Source organism: Oryctolagus cuniculus, chromosome 6 (assembly GCF_051225735.1).
Source record: "Oryctolagus cuniculus isolate XC-2025 breed Fujian yellow rabbit chromosome 6, ASM5122573v1, whole genome shotgun sequence".
NCBI classification, from domain to species: domain Eukaryota; kingdom Metazoa; phylum Chordata; class Mammalia; order Lagomorpha; family Leporidae; genus Oryctolagus; species Oryctolagus cuniculus.
This window is the reverse complement of record NC_142872.1, coordinates 150520338-150535175: the sequence shown is the minus strand read 5'-3', so window position 1 is coordinate 150535175 and position 14838 is coordinate 150520338. Positions and strand designations below refer to the sequence as shown.

The following is a 14838-nucleotide window of genomic DNA, read 5'->3' as shown; positions in this document are numbered from 1 at the left end:
TCCCTCCACCGCCTCCCCCGCCCGGGGAGCCACCATCTTGACCCCGCCTGCCTCGGCCTCTGCCTCAGCCGCTGTTGCTAGGCCGGCAGGCTGCGCCCGCGGTCACGCGAGACCGCGAGGCCGCCGCGCCACCGCTTGCGTCATAATCCGGCGCTCGGGGCGCTCGCTGTGCCGGCGTCACCCGCGGCGCAGCAGACGGCGCAAAGCGTTGCCATGGTTTCCTGCGCCGCCCTGGCGCCACCGCGCGGTGCCTAGCGGTAGTCCTCAGCCTCGCCCTGGGGCGGCGCGGCGGCGCCTCAGCTGGCGATTCGAGCTCTGCGGGTTTTGATTATTTGCTGTTTTATTAGAGCGCAGTAAACGTCCCATAAACATAGTTCAGAGCTGCCTGGGAAGAGAAAAGCCAAAGGACGCCACCCTCCAGGCCTGGCCCCAGCAACCTCAGGGAAATTGCCGGTCAGGGCGCCCTGGGTCCTGGTCAGGCGTCGCTGCGCGCGACTTCGCAGCGGAGGCTCTACGTGGCACTGGGCTAGGTGTGGAAGGCGCGGCCAAAAACAGTCATGCCTGTCCTACCCCCTTCCCAGACGGAAAACGCTGAGCACGATGAGCGGCCACGTCGTACTACCGACCGGGGGGCCGTGGCTTGGGGGCTCGAACCCAGGCCGCTCTTTGATTTCCGTCTTCGAGGTAAGCACGCCCGGACGGTGCTTCTGCCTCCGGAAGGCAATCGAGGTCTTTATTTTTTGAGCCCCTCTTGCCTATACGTGCAATTGGTCAGATCTGGCCGTCCTTGTGTTTGCGCCCCTCCACCACCAGTTGAGACTGAAAGGTAGTCCGCGTCAGCACTGTAGCCCTATGGTTTCTTAGATGGAGGGAGCAGGAAGCCTTGGCTCCTAGCTCAGCGTGCATCCTGCAATCCAGTTTCTGCCTGGACTCCATGGGGGTGATCAGGATCCCCCAGGGGAAGGAGCGTCCGTAGTCCAAGTGTGGAGCGCCTCCAAAAACCTGTTCCTCAGGGCGCAGGTGCTCAGAGATGGGACCCGCCACCCAAAGGCCTTCCTGTGGCTCCTGTTTTAAATTTCTGTTATTCCGTTAAAACTGCCCATGTGTCTGCCTGTTGCTTGCTATGTACGGTGCACTGGGCTTACAGCTTGGCGTCAGTCTTATTTTGGCGGGTATTATCCCTGTTTACAGAGGAGGGAAATTAGGCTTTGATGAGTGACAAAATTCCAAAGGTAGTAGGTAAGTGGTGGGCCACAATTATGTCCAAAGCCACAAAGACTCAGGGGATGTCGACCCACTTCAGGCATCTCTGGTTTTCTTTTCATCCACAGCTAATTCTGCAACCAAATTGTATTCATTCGGTCTTCACCGTCTCTCGGTCTCTTTGTTTTTAAAGATTTATTTATCTGAAGGGCAGAGTGACAGAGATCCTACCCAAATGGCTGCTGAAGCATGGAGCCAAGAAATTTCACCTGGGTCTAACACGTGGGTGGCAGAGACTCAGGTATTTGAGGCATCATTTGCTGCTTCCCTGTGTATTAGCAGGACACCAGTTTGGAAATGGAGTAGCCCACACTCTGATATGGGATGCCACCGGTTCTTACCCACTGCACCACAGCACCTGCCCCATTGTCTCCTTTCCTGCACCAGTCTCCTTTCTATTACTGCCGTCACCATCCTAAATCAGCCTACTATCGCTTGCCTGGTTTATTGCAGTATCCTTGCTTACAGCTGCCACTTTTTCTAATCCTATGTTTACTACTGCCAGTTACGTAAATTTGCCCAAACTGCACATGTGGAGGAATAATCTTATGACTAAGTTTCCAGAGGAAAGCAAACTTGGTGAGATGAGAGGAATATGAAGTCTTCTATTGAGAATTTTTTTTTTTTTTTTGACAGGCAGAGTGGACAGTGAGAGAGAGAGAGACAGAGAGAAAGGTCTTCCTTTGCCGTTGGTTCACCCTCCAATGGCCGCCGCGGCCGGCGCGCTGCGGCCGGCGCACCGCGCTGATCCGATGGCAGGAGCCAGGAGCCAGGTGCTTTTCCTGGTCTCCCATGGGGTGCAGGGCCCAAGCACCTGGGCCATCCTCCACTGCACTCCCTGGCCACAGCAGAGAGCTGGCCTGGAAGAGGGGCAACCGGGACAGAATCCGGCGCCCCAACCGGGACTAGAACCCGGTGTGCCGGCGCCGCAAGGTGGAGGATTAGCCTAGTGAGCCAAGGCGCCGGCCCTCTACTGAGATTTTTAAAGTGCAAATCAGCTGCTTCCCTTATCTTGTAATTCTACCCACTGCAATTTAAAGCAGCAAGAGAGAAGCCCTTATGGACAGAAGGGTCCACAAGGTCTAACCTGAAGTGTGGTAGAGGAGCCAGGAAGTGAGTAACATTGTATGATGATCATACAAAATAGAGAATAGTTCCTTTCCTTTCATTAAAAATTTATTTATTTTGAAAGAGAGAGAGAGAGAGCGAGCTGCTCTCAGCTGGTTCACTCCCCAGATTGCTGCAACAGTCAGCACTTGGGCCAGGCCAAAGCTAGGAACCAGGAGCTTCAGCTGGGTGTCCCGTGTGGGTGGTAGGGGCCCAGATACTTGGGCCATCTTCCCCTGCCTTTTCCAGGCCATTTGCAGGGAGCTGAATTGGAAGTGGAGCAGCTGAGACATGAACTGGCGGCTTTAACCACTACACAACAACACCAGCCCCTCCATTTTTCCTTCTTTGTAGTGAGTGTTAAATAAAAAAAAAAATTAATGAGCAAATGTTCCAGTTCTTACTTTATTAATGTTTCAACTGTTTCTAAAACTAATTTTTTTGACAGGCAGAGTGGACAGAGAGAGAGAGACAGAGAGAAAGGTCTTCCTTTTTGCCATTGGTTTACCCTCCAATGGCCGCCGCGGCCGGCGCACGGTGCTGATCCGATGGCAGAAGCCGGATGCCTATCCTGGTTTCCCATGGGGTGCAGGGCCCATCCTCCACTGCACTCCTGGGCCACAGCAGAGAGCTGGCCTGGAAGAGGGGCAACCGGGACAGAATCCGGCGCCCCGACCGGGACTAGAACCGGGTGTGCCGGTGCTGCAAGGCAGAGGATTAGCCTAGTGAGCCGCGGCGCCGGCCTCTAAAACTAATTTTTAAAAAAGATTTATTTATTTGAAAGAGTTACACAGAGAGAGAAGGAGAGGCAGAGAGAGAGAGGTTTTCCATCAGCTGGTTCACTCCCTAATTGGCCACAATGGCCACAGCTGTGCCAGTCTGAAGCCATGAGCCAGGAACTTCCTCTGGGTCTCCCACACGATTACAGGGGCCCAAGGACTTGGGCCATCTTCTACTGCTTTCCCAGGCCATAGCAGAGAGTGGGATCGGAAGTGGAGCAGCCAGGACTTGAACTGGCACCCATATGGTTTGACAGCACTGCAGGTGCTGGCTTTTACCAGCTACGCCGCAACACCAGCCCCTAAAACTAATTTTTTTTATGCAACACATTTTGAGATTATGTAATCTTCTTTGTAATTTTAATTTTCCTTTATTATGCTACCAAAGATTTCTGATGAAACTAAAATATTTTATATTTTTGCCCACATACACTTATTTACATATGGTTTTAATTATTATGTCAGTTTTAACTTTAACACACACACAGATACATACATATGAGGTATCTTCATAAAGTTGGTGGATAATAGAATTAAAAGATAGTGTGACTTTCCATGAACATTTTGTATTTATAATTAACTCTGCTTCCATTTCTGTAAAATGTGAATAATGATATTAATGTAATTACATTAAAATAATTTATGTATAATGTATATTCACCTATTTTCATGCCTTTCATATAAAAAATTAAATACATTATATCCAACATTGAATTATATGTATAAATGTAGATCAATGTTAATCATATTCAACTTCAAGTTATATTTCACACATTAAGTCGTTACATGTCCAACAATTTATAAATATTCCATGCTAAGAAATATAGAACACACTTCAGAAGCCTACATGTGGGAGAAGCAAAAACATGAGTTCTTGTTTTATGAATAAACATCTGAGAGAAAGCTCTAAAAGTTATCATTAGTGTTGTGCACTGCTGTAAACAAAGTGCATGTACTGATTGTTTTTTAATAAAATCTCTTCTAGATAATCATCAGGAAAAACGGTTCAGGACAAAGAGAAACCCTGCTGGGATGGGATGGCTCTCATTCAGAATGTTTAAGAATACTAGGAGCAGAGCTCAGGCTTCCTAGGGAAGTAACTAGCGAAGTAAGGTTCGTTTTGTCTTGTATCTATTATTTTCTTTTTTTTTAAAGATTTATTTATTTACTTGAAAGTTAGAGTTACACAGAGAGAGAAGGAGAGGCAGAGAGAGAGAGGTCCTCCATTCGCTGGTTTACTCCCCAGTTGGCTGCAAGGGCTGGGGCTGTGCCAATTCGAAGCCAGGAGCCAGGAGCTTCTACTGGTCTCCCACACGGGTGCAGGGGCCCAAGCACTTGGACCATCTTCTCCTGCTTTCCCAGGCCACAGCAGAGAGCTGGATCGGAAGTGGAGCAGCCGGGACTCGAACCGGTGCCCATATGGGATGCTGGCACTGAAGGCAGCAGCTTTACCTGTTATGTCAGAGCACCGGCCCCTTATATCTATTATTTTTTAAAATGATTTCTCTAATTTTGTTAATTTTATTTTGTAATTGAGTTCCCTGCAGTCTATCTACTTGGACTTTTCTGATATCAATCTTGGATTCATTTTTTCTCAAGGAATGGACTTCTTTTTCTGCCAACCCGAAGTAAGGAGCAGGAAGGTTCCTCCAGGTACTGATGAGGCTTTGAGGCTTCCTTGCAGTAGGCACACTGATCTTTTCTTAAGGGCAATCTTGTCTTAGTGGGTCCTTGTTGGCCCAATCTCTGGGGTTTCTTTCCAGTTCTTTAAAGGTTACCGCCATAATCCTGGCCACCTTTTTGTCTGGGTAATAACAAGGTCATCTCTATTATTATAGACCTGTTGAACCAGATCTACCAATTCATAAAGAAGCTTTTCCTTGAACCCTTCCAATCTTTGTAACTTACATCTAACATCTGGGGCCGACTGGGATACAAACGCCAAATTAATGGTGCGGCTAGTCTCAGGGGCTTCTGCATCTATGGGAGCATACACATGGTATGCTTTAAAAAGGTGCTCAGGGGCCGGCGCTGTGGCGCAGTAGGTTAACACCCTGGCCTGAAGCGCAGGCATCCCATATGGACACCGGTTCTAGTCCCAGCTGCTCCTCTTCTGATCCAGCTCTCTGCTATGTCCTGGGAAAGCAGTAGAAGATGGCCTAAGTCCTTGGGCCCCTGAGCCCATGTGAGAGACCTGGAAGAAGCTCCTGGCTCCTGGCTTCGGGTTGGCACAGCTCCAGCCATTGTGGCCAATTGGGGAGTGAATCAGTGGATGGAAGACATTCTCTCTCTCTCTCTCTCTCTCTCTCTCTCTCTCTGCCTCTCCTCTCTCTGTGTAACTCTGACTTTCAAATAAATAAATACATATTTTAAAAAAATAAAAAATAAAAAGGTGCTCAAAAAAGGCTGCCGGGACTCATCTGCCTTCTGGACAGTCGCACTTACCTTAGATAAATTAGTTGGCTTCTTTGCTGCTGCACATAGCCCCCTTATGAGAATCGTGATGCCTGTTGAGAGCCTCGGTGACTCTATATCATTTGGGTCCCAGTCAGGACAGCTCAGGGGAAATACTCTCTCCAGTCTGATGGGTTCAGAGGAAGGCTGCCCGTCAGGGCCCAAAGCCAGTTTTTGGCCCTCTACCAGATGCAATCTCTCTCCTCCGAGGCGAAGAGGACTTGGGATGGTTGTTCCAAGGTCGGTTGACGAGTAAGGAAAGTAGACTCAAGGAGAGATTAATCCCTGTGGCCTCTTAGAAAAAGAGGGATTTTGTTGTTTTTAGTTATATGGATCACTAGTAGAATAGTGGACACAGATCATGAAAGGGGGCTTGTCTTCCCCCAAGGGCGGGGCATTTTGCTGCAACGGAAGGACCGAGACAGGTTGCTGTGTAGAATCCAGTGTTCCTTGGGCTTAACACTAATTTTTAATGTACAAGTTTTATTAGTATAAAATATTCAGACTGAATTTCATCAGGGCTGAGAACTTTCAGCTGGTGAAATTGTTATTCTTGTCTTACATAGGATTTAAAGCAAGTCCCTAAACAGTAGGTCTTGCTTTCCCTATTTAAAATGAAGGTTTGAATATGATCCTGGCTAAGTATTTTAAAATATTAGCTTAAAACTAAATTTGTATAGATGAGGTAATTTATATAATGTGTAGGAATTTTTAAGAGAAAAGATAAGTTTTTTTAAAAATAGCTGCAATCCACTGAAATTAATCTTTGATTTCTACACTGATTTGAATATTGCACAACTTGGCTGAAGTCTTCCTTGAGTCTACCCAGAACAGTGTGGGGTGTGTGTATTTACATCTACACATAAACATTTTTATTTTAAAGATTGATTTATTTATTTGAAAGAGTTACAGAGAGGGAGAGACAGAGAGATCTTTCATCCACTGGTTCACTCCCCAAGTGTCAGCAACAGCCGGAGCTGGACCAGGCTGAAGCCAGGAGCTTCTTCCAGGTCTCCCACATGAATAGCAGGGGCCCAAGCACTTGGACTACCCTCTGCTGCTTTTCTCAGGCCATTAGCAGGGAGCTGGGTCAGATGTGGAGCATCCAGGGCACAGTGCTGGCCCCACACACCAACTTTTGTACACAGATTACCCGTGCTCAAACACAACAGTCTGGGGATGGCCGTGTGCTGCAGTGGGTGCTCTGCTTGCAGTCCAGCTTCCTGCTACTGAGCCTTGCAACATTGCACCTGATGGCCCAAGTGCCTGTGTCCCTGCTACCCACATGGGAGATGTGCATGGAGTGCTAGACCCCTGGCTTCAGCCTGGGCCAGCCTTGGCTGTTGCAAGCATCTGGGGAGTAAACCAGCAGATAGATCTCTCCCTGTTTCTCTCTCTCTCTCCCTCCACCCACCCCTTTCCCTCAGTTTCTCTCTCTCCCCCCACCCCCTGTCACTCTTTCAAATAAATGTATTTTTTAAAAATATTTCATTTAGCTTTAGTGACTCAAAAAGCCTCAGTAGCTTTCAAAGCCATTAGATGTAGAATTTGTAAAAACTAGCTTGAATTTTCTGTCAACATTTGCATCAGTCAGGTCTTTGTTTAAAGCAATTCAAAAACCTTAAACAAAAAAAGGAATTTATGAAGTTATTTTCCTCATTCCTCGACATTTCAGGACTTAAGAGAGACCATCCAAATGGTCAAGCTTACAAGGACACATCAACAAATTAGTGCAAAAACGGAACTGAAAAATTTATTTTGGTGGCAAAAAAATTTTTGAAATCCACACATAATTTTTTCATAATACACATTTCCCAAGATTTTAGAAGATCCCTCAAATATATGGTTTCAAAAATTTTTATACAGAATTAATTTCTTAATTCTATTATCCAAAGACTTTTTGAAGTACACTCATACTAGATCATGTATTTAAATCCTAGCTTCCTTAGTGAGAGGTAGCAGTAGGAAACGGTCCCTACTTCCTTCCCTTTCCCATCACCCACAAATATATTGATGCTTCCTTCAAATGGAAGATGCGGGCTCTGGTAGGAAGGGCAGTGGTTAGCAGCCAAAATATATCCCCCTAACTTTATCTCAGACCTTTGGAATTACCAAAAAAAAAAAAAAAGTGACCCTAAGTTATTTTATGGTTTGTCTCTTTTTATTAAAGTAAAATTCAAATATGCTCATTGAAATTCAGCTATTTGTATTTTTTTTTAAATTTACTTACTTATTTGAAAGGCAGAGTTACAGAAAGAGAGGAAGAGACAGAGATTTCCATCTGCTGGTTCATTCCCCAAGTGGCCTTTGGGTTGAGCCAGGCCGAAGCCAGGAGCTTCATCTGGGGCTCCCTCACGGGTGTCGGAGGCCATCTCCTGCTGCTTTCACAGGCACATTAGCAGGGAGCTGGATCGAAGTCTAGAATCCGGGATTGAGCCAGACTTACATGGCATTCTGGCATTGCAGGTAGTGTTTTGACGCACTCTGTCACGACGCCAGGCCCAAAATACATTTTGTTTTAAGAGAAAATAATATCTCAGTGATAGATGGGAAGTATAGGACCCTTCACTCTAGGTGGAATCCTATACAGTTCAGCTTTCTGATAATCACTTCTCACTTCATAGCTATACCTGAGTAGAATAAAAATTTCAAGATGGAAGAGTCAATATTTAAAGGTATCAACCTAAATAGTCAATGTACTCTCTCTAAAAAAAAAATCTCAGCAGTTTATTTTTTCCGATAATTGGCAAGCTGGTTTAAAATTCATAAGAAAATGGAAAATGTCAGTAATAGCTGAGGTAACCTTAAGAAACCAAGTGGAAGGATTTGTAATGTCAGCTATCAGGATCTATTGTAAATCTATAACAATGAAGACATGGTGGCATTAGTGTATGGTTAGAAAAAGTGACCCAGGAACACAACAGAGGCTAGAAAAGTTCCATACAATCAGTCAGCTGGTCCAAGATAAAAGTGACAATACAGGACAAGGATAAAACAGGGATATGGTAGGACTCTGGTACTGCCTAACAACGGCAGCCTATCATTTCACAGTGAAGCACTCTGGGGGTGTTCTCCCTAAAGTCGGGAACAAGGCAAGACTATGTTACCGTCACCACTGCTGCTTACCATTATATATCAGAGATGGTGGATGGGAATAGAACAAGCTAAGCTGCTTCCCTTTTTACCAAGATTTAGCTGTTTTTCTTGAATAAATTCTCCTTGGATTATTGCAAGCCTTTAGATTTTAGGGTTCTGAAAAAGTTGACTTTGGCATTTGGTGCCAGGGTTTTTACTGCTTATTTACGGAGAGCCGTTTTTAGAAATCCTTACCCTGCTATTTTGGGCATCATCCATTTTAGTCCTGACATGGGGCTGGGAAGGATAAGCGATCTCTTAAGACACCTTCAGTGTAAAATATGTTCCTTCCTGCCTTACTTGTGCAACAGTGACCCTGCTGCTTCTTGGTGATCACATTCTGTGACCTCAGCTAGGAGGGGGACCCTTCTTTGCCTGCTGATACCTTTGCATAAAGAGCCTAAAGTGACTGGGGAGCCTCTGCAGGCTAAATTTTAAATGGTCTATGATGACATCTCTTGGTGAAAAATTTCCCTCTTAGGGGGAACAGGACCTCTAGACTCAAAGTTGTGGCAACAGCAAGCAAAAACTCCCCATGTGGGTCCCTGGGCCTGACAGTGAGTGAGTGAACAGAGGGAGTATCCCTGATCTGAAATGCATGGGACTAAATGAGTTTTGGATTTTGGATTTTTTAATGTTTGCATATACATGAGATTTTTGGGGAATGAGACTCAAATCTAAACACAGAATTTGTTTCATATACATCTTATATATATATATATATATATATATAGCTTGAAGGTAACTTTATACAGTATTTTTAGTGTGCCCGTGTTTTAACTTCAGCTGTCACATGAGGTCAAGTGTGGAATTTTCCACTTGGGGCATCAGATTGGCACTGAGAATGCTTCAGAATTTGGAGCATTTCAGAACTTTGGGTTTTCAGATTAAGAATGTTCATCCTGTATTAATTTCCTATTCTGCTACAGAAAATTATTCCAAACTTAGTGGTTTCGAATAACACAACTTTATCTTCTTCCAGTTCTGGAAGTCAGAAGTCTAAAATCGAAGTGTCAGCAGGGCTGCATTTCTTCTAGAGGCCTCCAGGCAGAATCTGTCTCCTTGCCTTTTCAGCTTCTAGAGGCTGACTACATTCCTTGGCTCATGGCCCCTTCTTCCCATTACCGTAACCTTCTGCTTAAATCATCACATATACTAAGCGAAAGTGCTCTCTTCCAAGGGCTTTTGTGAGTGTATCAAGCCCAGTAGATAAGTCAGGGCAATGCCCCTGTCTTTGCAAAGTCCCATGTACCAAGGTCTTGTCCATTTTCTGCTGCTGTAACAGAATTCCCGAGACCGGGTAAATGATGGCAGCAGGACTGTGTTAGGCTGATGGTTCTGGAGTCTGGGAAGCCCAAGTTGAGCCACATCTGCTGAGGGCCTTGCTGCCAACTCATAATATGGCAGAGGCAGCCTGTGGTGACAGCACATGCAGGAGATCAAGAGAAGGCTGAGGAAGTTGAACTTGAATCTATAACAACCCACTCTTTTGTTTTCAAAAATTTTTATTTATTTTTTAAAGATTTATTTATTTGAAAGGCAGAGTTACAGAGAGGCAGAGGCAGAGAGAGAGAAAGTCTTCCAGCTGCTGATTCACTCACCCAAATGGCTACAATGGCTGGAGCTGCGCTGATCTGAAGCCAGGAGCCACGCGCTTCTTCCAGGTCTCCCACATGGGTGCAGGGGCCCAAGGACTGGGGCCATCTTCCACTGCTTTCCCAGGCACATTAGCAGGGAGCTGGATTGGAAGTGGAGCAGCCAGGACTCAAACCAGCAACCATATGGGATGCCAGCACCGCAGGTAGTGGCTTTACCCACTACACCACCGTGCCAGCTTTAGCAAACCACTCTTGAAATAACTAACCCACTCCCATAGTAAGTGCCTTAATCTATCATGAAAGCCCAGCCCTTATAAGCTGAACACCTCTTAAAGGCCCGCTTCCTAATACTGATATATTGGCAATTAAATTTCTTTTTTTTTTTTTAAGATTTTTTAAATTTATTTGAAAGGCAGAGTTACAGAGAGAAGCAGGGAGAGAGGGGGAGAGGGGGAGAGGGGGAGAGGGGGAGAGGGGGAGAGAGAGAGAGAGAGTGAGTCTTCCATCTGCTGGTTCACTCCCCAGATGGCTACAATGGCCAGAGCTGTGCAGATCTGAAGCCAGGAGCCAGGAGCCAGGAGCCTCTTCCGGGTCTCCCATGTGGGTGCAGGGGTCCAAGGACTTGGGCCATCTTCTTCTGCTTTCCCAGGCCAAAGCAGAGAGCTAGATCAGAAGAGGAGCAGCCGGGACTAGAACCAGTGCCCATATGGGATGCCTGCGCTTCAGGCCAGGGCTTTAGCCCACTGTGCCACAGCACTGGCCCCTGGCAATTAAATTTCAACATGAGTTTTGGAGGGGACATTTACACCATAGCAGCCATGTAAGATAACATTTTCATAGGTTCCGGTATTGGGACATTTGGGTCCATTATTCAGTCTGTCACCGTGGGACTTCTCTCTACCCCTTCATTCCTAAACATATGTATTCTGTCCATATGGGACACACACCACATAAGGGTGTTGGTTTCAAGTGTATACTGCAGGCTGGTACTGCGGCTCAATAAGCTAATCCTCTGCCTGCGGCGCTGGCACCCCCGGTTCTAGTCCCGGTCGGGGCGCCGGATTCTGTCCCGGTTGCCCATCTTCCAGGCCAGCTCTCTGCTATGGCCCGGGAGTGCAGTGGAGGATGGCCCAAGTGCTTGGGCCCTGCACCCGCATGGGAGACCAGGATAAGTACCTGGCTCCTGCCATCGGATCAGCGCGATGCACCAGCCGCAGCGGCCATTGGAGGGTGAACCGACAGTAAAAGAAGACCTTTCTGTCTCCCACTGTCCACTCTGCCTGTCAAAAAAATTAAAAAAAAAAAAATCAAGTGTATACTGCATTCTGGTGGATGGCATTCCATCTTCACGGAGTATTCTAAGCTTTTGCTTCAGTTTCATCTTCAAAACTTTTTCCCATAGTTTTTTTTTTTCAACCCAGCACTTCTAGGCTGTATAGTAGGTGATAAGATAAATGCCATGGTTACATGCCCACTGACACATCTCGTTTGTTGTAAAGGAGATCCCGAGGTCAAAGGCCATGTTATGTAAGATACATATCAATGGATCATACGTCTGTAAACTCTTGGATAGTAGTGCTAGCCAATGTTTCATAGGCAACAAAGGTGAACTCATACGTGGAGATGGGCAATTCCAGTCGCCGTGAATCACTGCCCTGCCCAGGATGGAAGGAATCCAGTGTACTCAGCTTGCTAATAGTTACCTGGTTTCCTTAAGGGATGGGACTGTATCAGGGGCTCAGGATTGGACATTAGGGAGTGGCTGCTAGGTGACTGGAAGCTATGTCGTTGGCCACTTGTAATTTTGACTGAATGAAAATGAAAACACAAGACATAAAAATGTGTAGGATGAGGGGCTGGCATTGTGGTATTGAGGGTAAAGCTGCCACCTGCAACACCAGCATCCCATATGGGTGCCAGTTCCTGTTGCAGCTGCTCCACTTCTGATCCAACTCCCTGCTAATGCACCTGGGAAAAGCAGCAGAAGGTGCCCAATGTTCGGGCCTCTGCCACCCATGTGGGAGACATGCAAGAGGCTCCTGGCCCTTGGCTTTGGCCTAGCCCTGCCTTGGCTATTGTGGCCTTCTGAGGAGTAAACCAGTGGATGGGAGGTCCGTCTCTTTGTGTCTCTCCCTCTCCCTCTCTAACTGACTTTCAAATAAGAATAAAAAAATCTTTTTAAGAAATGTGTAGGGCTGCCGGCGTCCTGGCTCACTAGGCTAATCCTCCGCCCATGGCACTGGCATCCCGGGTTCTAGACCGGGTTGAGGCACCGGATTCTGTCCCGGTCACTCCTCTTCCTGTCCAGCTCTCTGCTGTGGCCCGGGAGTGCAGTGGAGGATGGCCCAGGTCCTTGGGAGACCCGCATGGGAGAGCAGGAGGAAGCACCTGGCTCCTGGCTTCGGATCGGCGCAGCTCACTGGCCGCAACATGCTGGCCGTAGCAGCCACTTGGGGGGTGAACCAATGGAAAAAGAAGACCTTTCTCTCTGTCTCTCTCACTGTCTAACTTGCCTGTCCAAAAAAAAAAAAAAAAAGAAGAAGAAGAAATCGCCCTTCGTGGGCTGGGCAGTTGGTCCAGTGGTTAAGATGGCCGCTTTCTGTGTCAGAGTGCTTGGAGTGCACACTCAGCACTTGCACCTAACTCCAGATTCCTGCTAAACAAACTCTGGGAGGCAGAGGTGATGGCTCAAGAGACTGGTTCCTGCCACCACGGGGGGGTGGGGGGGGGGGGGTTGAGAATATAGAAATAAAATAGAAAAAAAAAAAAAAAAAGAAACGTGTAGGGTGAGGCTAAAATAGCACTGAAAGATAATAGCATTCAGTGCCTACATTAGGGATAAAGCAATGATCTCAACTGTCTCCTCCTGAAAGTAGAAAAAGAGCAAGGGAAAAAAAATCTGAGCAGAAATTAAAAGAGAAAATAGAAATACAACAGGTAAATAAGTGAACAAAAAGCTAATTCTTTGAGATAATCAGCCAATTCAAGAAAAGAGAGGGGATGCAAATGGTCAGCTCCAGTAATGAGAGGTGTTTACAGCTTCTTCCCTCCTTTCAGGGACACTGCATCCAAATGCAGCACATTGACCTCTGGATCCGGTCTGAATACAGCCATGGAACAAAGGCATCTTGAGACGATCGGGTCTGCATTATATTAAGGGATGTGTGGTGGTTCTGTACTTCTGCAAGCTCTAACAATGAAACGCTGGCATGTGCTCATCCACTGCAGATGAACACTGAAACTGCTATGAACACAGTGTCATGATGACTGGAATTCATCACTCACGTGAATAAACACAAAATACCTGCGGTTGTGGGGAACAGGCTGAAAACTGACAAAACTGGGAGGCTGGGACAGGGGAATGGAGGATCATTATTCTCTACTGCTGTGTATCCTTGGAACATCTATAATAGGCCAGCACCGCGGCTCACTAGGCTAATCCTCCGCCTTGCGGTGCCGGCACACCGGGTTCTAGTCCCGGTTGGGGCACCGGATTCTGTCCCGGTTGCCCCTCTTCCAGGCCAGCTCTCTGCTGTGGCCAGGGAGTGCAGTGGAGGATGGCCCAGGTGCTTGGGCCCTGCACCCCATGGGAGACCAGGAAAAGCACCTGGCTCCTGGCTCCTGCCATCGGATCAGCGCGGTGCGCTGGCCGCAGCGCACCGGCCGCGGCGGCCATTGGAGGGTGAACCAACGGCAAAGGAAGACCTTTCTCTCTGTCTCTCTCTCTCTCTCACTGTCCACTCTGCCTGTCAAAAAATAAAAAAAAAAAAAAATAAAAAAAATAAAAAACATCTATAATAAACGCATTTAACAACATCAAAATACCCTGGTTTACCCTACATCTTTTAAAGAAGTTGAATTTGTAGTTACAGATCTTCCCACAAAAATCTAGACCCAGATGGCTTCACTGGGGAATTCAACCAAACAATTAAGGAAGAAGTCTTAAGAATTCTACAAAACCTTTTCTAGAAAACGAAAGAAGGAATACACCCCAAGTGAATCAACTCATAGCATGAGGCCAGCATTTCTCCCATGAACATAAACACAATTCTTGACTATGACGATGTGTACAGCCCCAGTGGTTCCAAATGAGAGTGGAGAGATTAGGGCAAAGGAAGGTTTTGAATGAGGGCATATTTAAAAATTTAAAAATGTTTTAGAACACTAGGATTATGGTGAAATGTGAATTTATAAAACACCACGTTTAACCACATCACGTTTTTGCTTAAGACTTCCCATTGCTGTTGGGATAAGCTGTTAATATAGGCTACAGAATCCCCTGCCTGGTCTGATTACTGCTTACTTTTGCCACCTGATCAACACCTCTTCACCCCTTACTCGACCCTCTCCATCCATTGTGGACTTCTTTCTAGTTCCACAAACTCCTCCAGAGGGCACTTACACACACTGTCCTCATGGCCTGGACGGCAATGCTCTGTATTGGTCACTCAGCAACTCTGCTCACCCTTCAGCTTCCGGCTGTCATCATATTCTCAGGGAAG

At 46.6% G+C, this 14838-nt stretch overlaps 1 long non-coding RNA gene across 1 annotated transcript; it reads left to right on the top strand.

The window, feature by feature from the left end:
- The first annotated feature begins 259 nt into the window (after positions 1 to 259).
- On the top strand, positions 260 to 13656 carry LOC127486442 (uncharacterized). Its single transcript, XR_016236601.1, has 2 exons — positions 260 to 684; positions 13394 to 13656. It is a non-coding gene; the product is annotated as an uncharacterized LOC127486442 (long non-coding RNA).
- The last annotated feature ends 1182 nt before the right edge of the window (positions 13657 to 14838 follow it).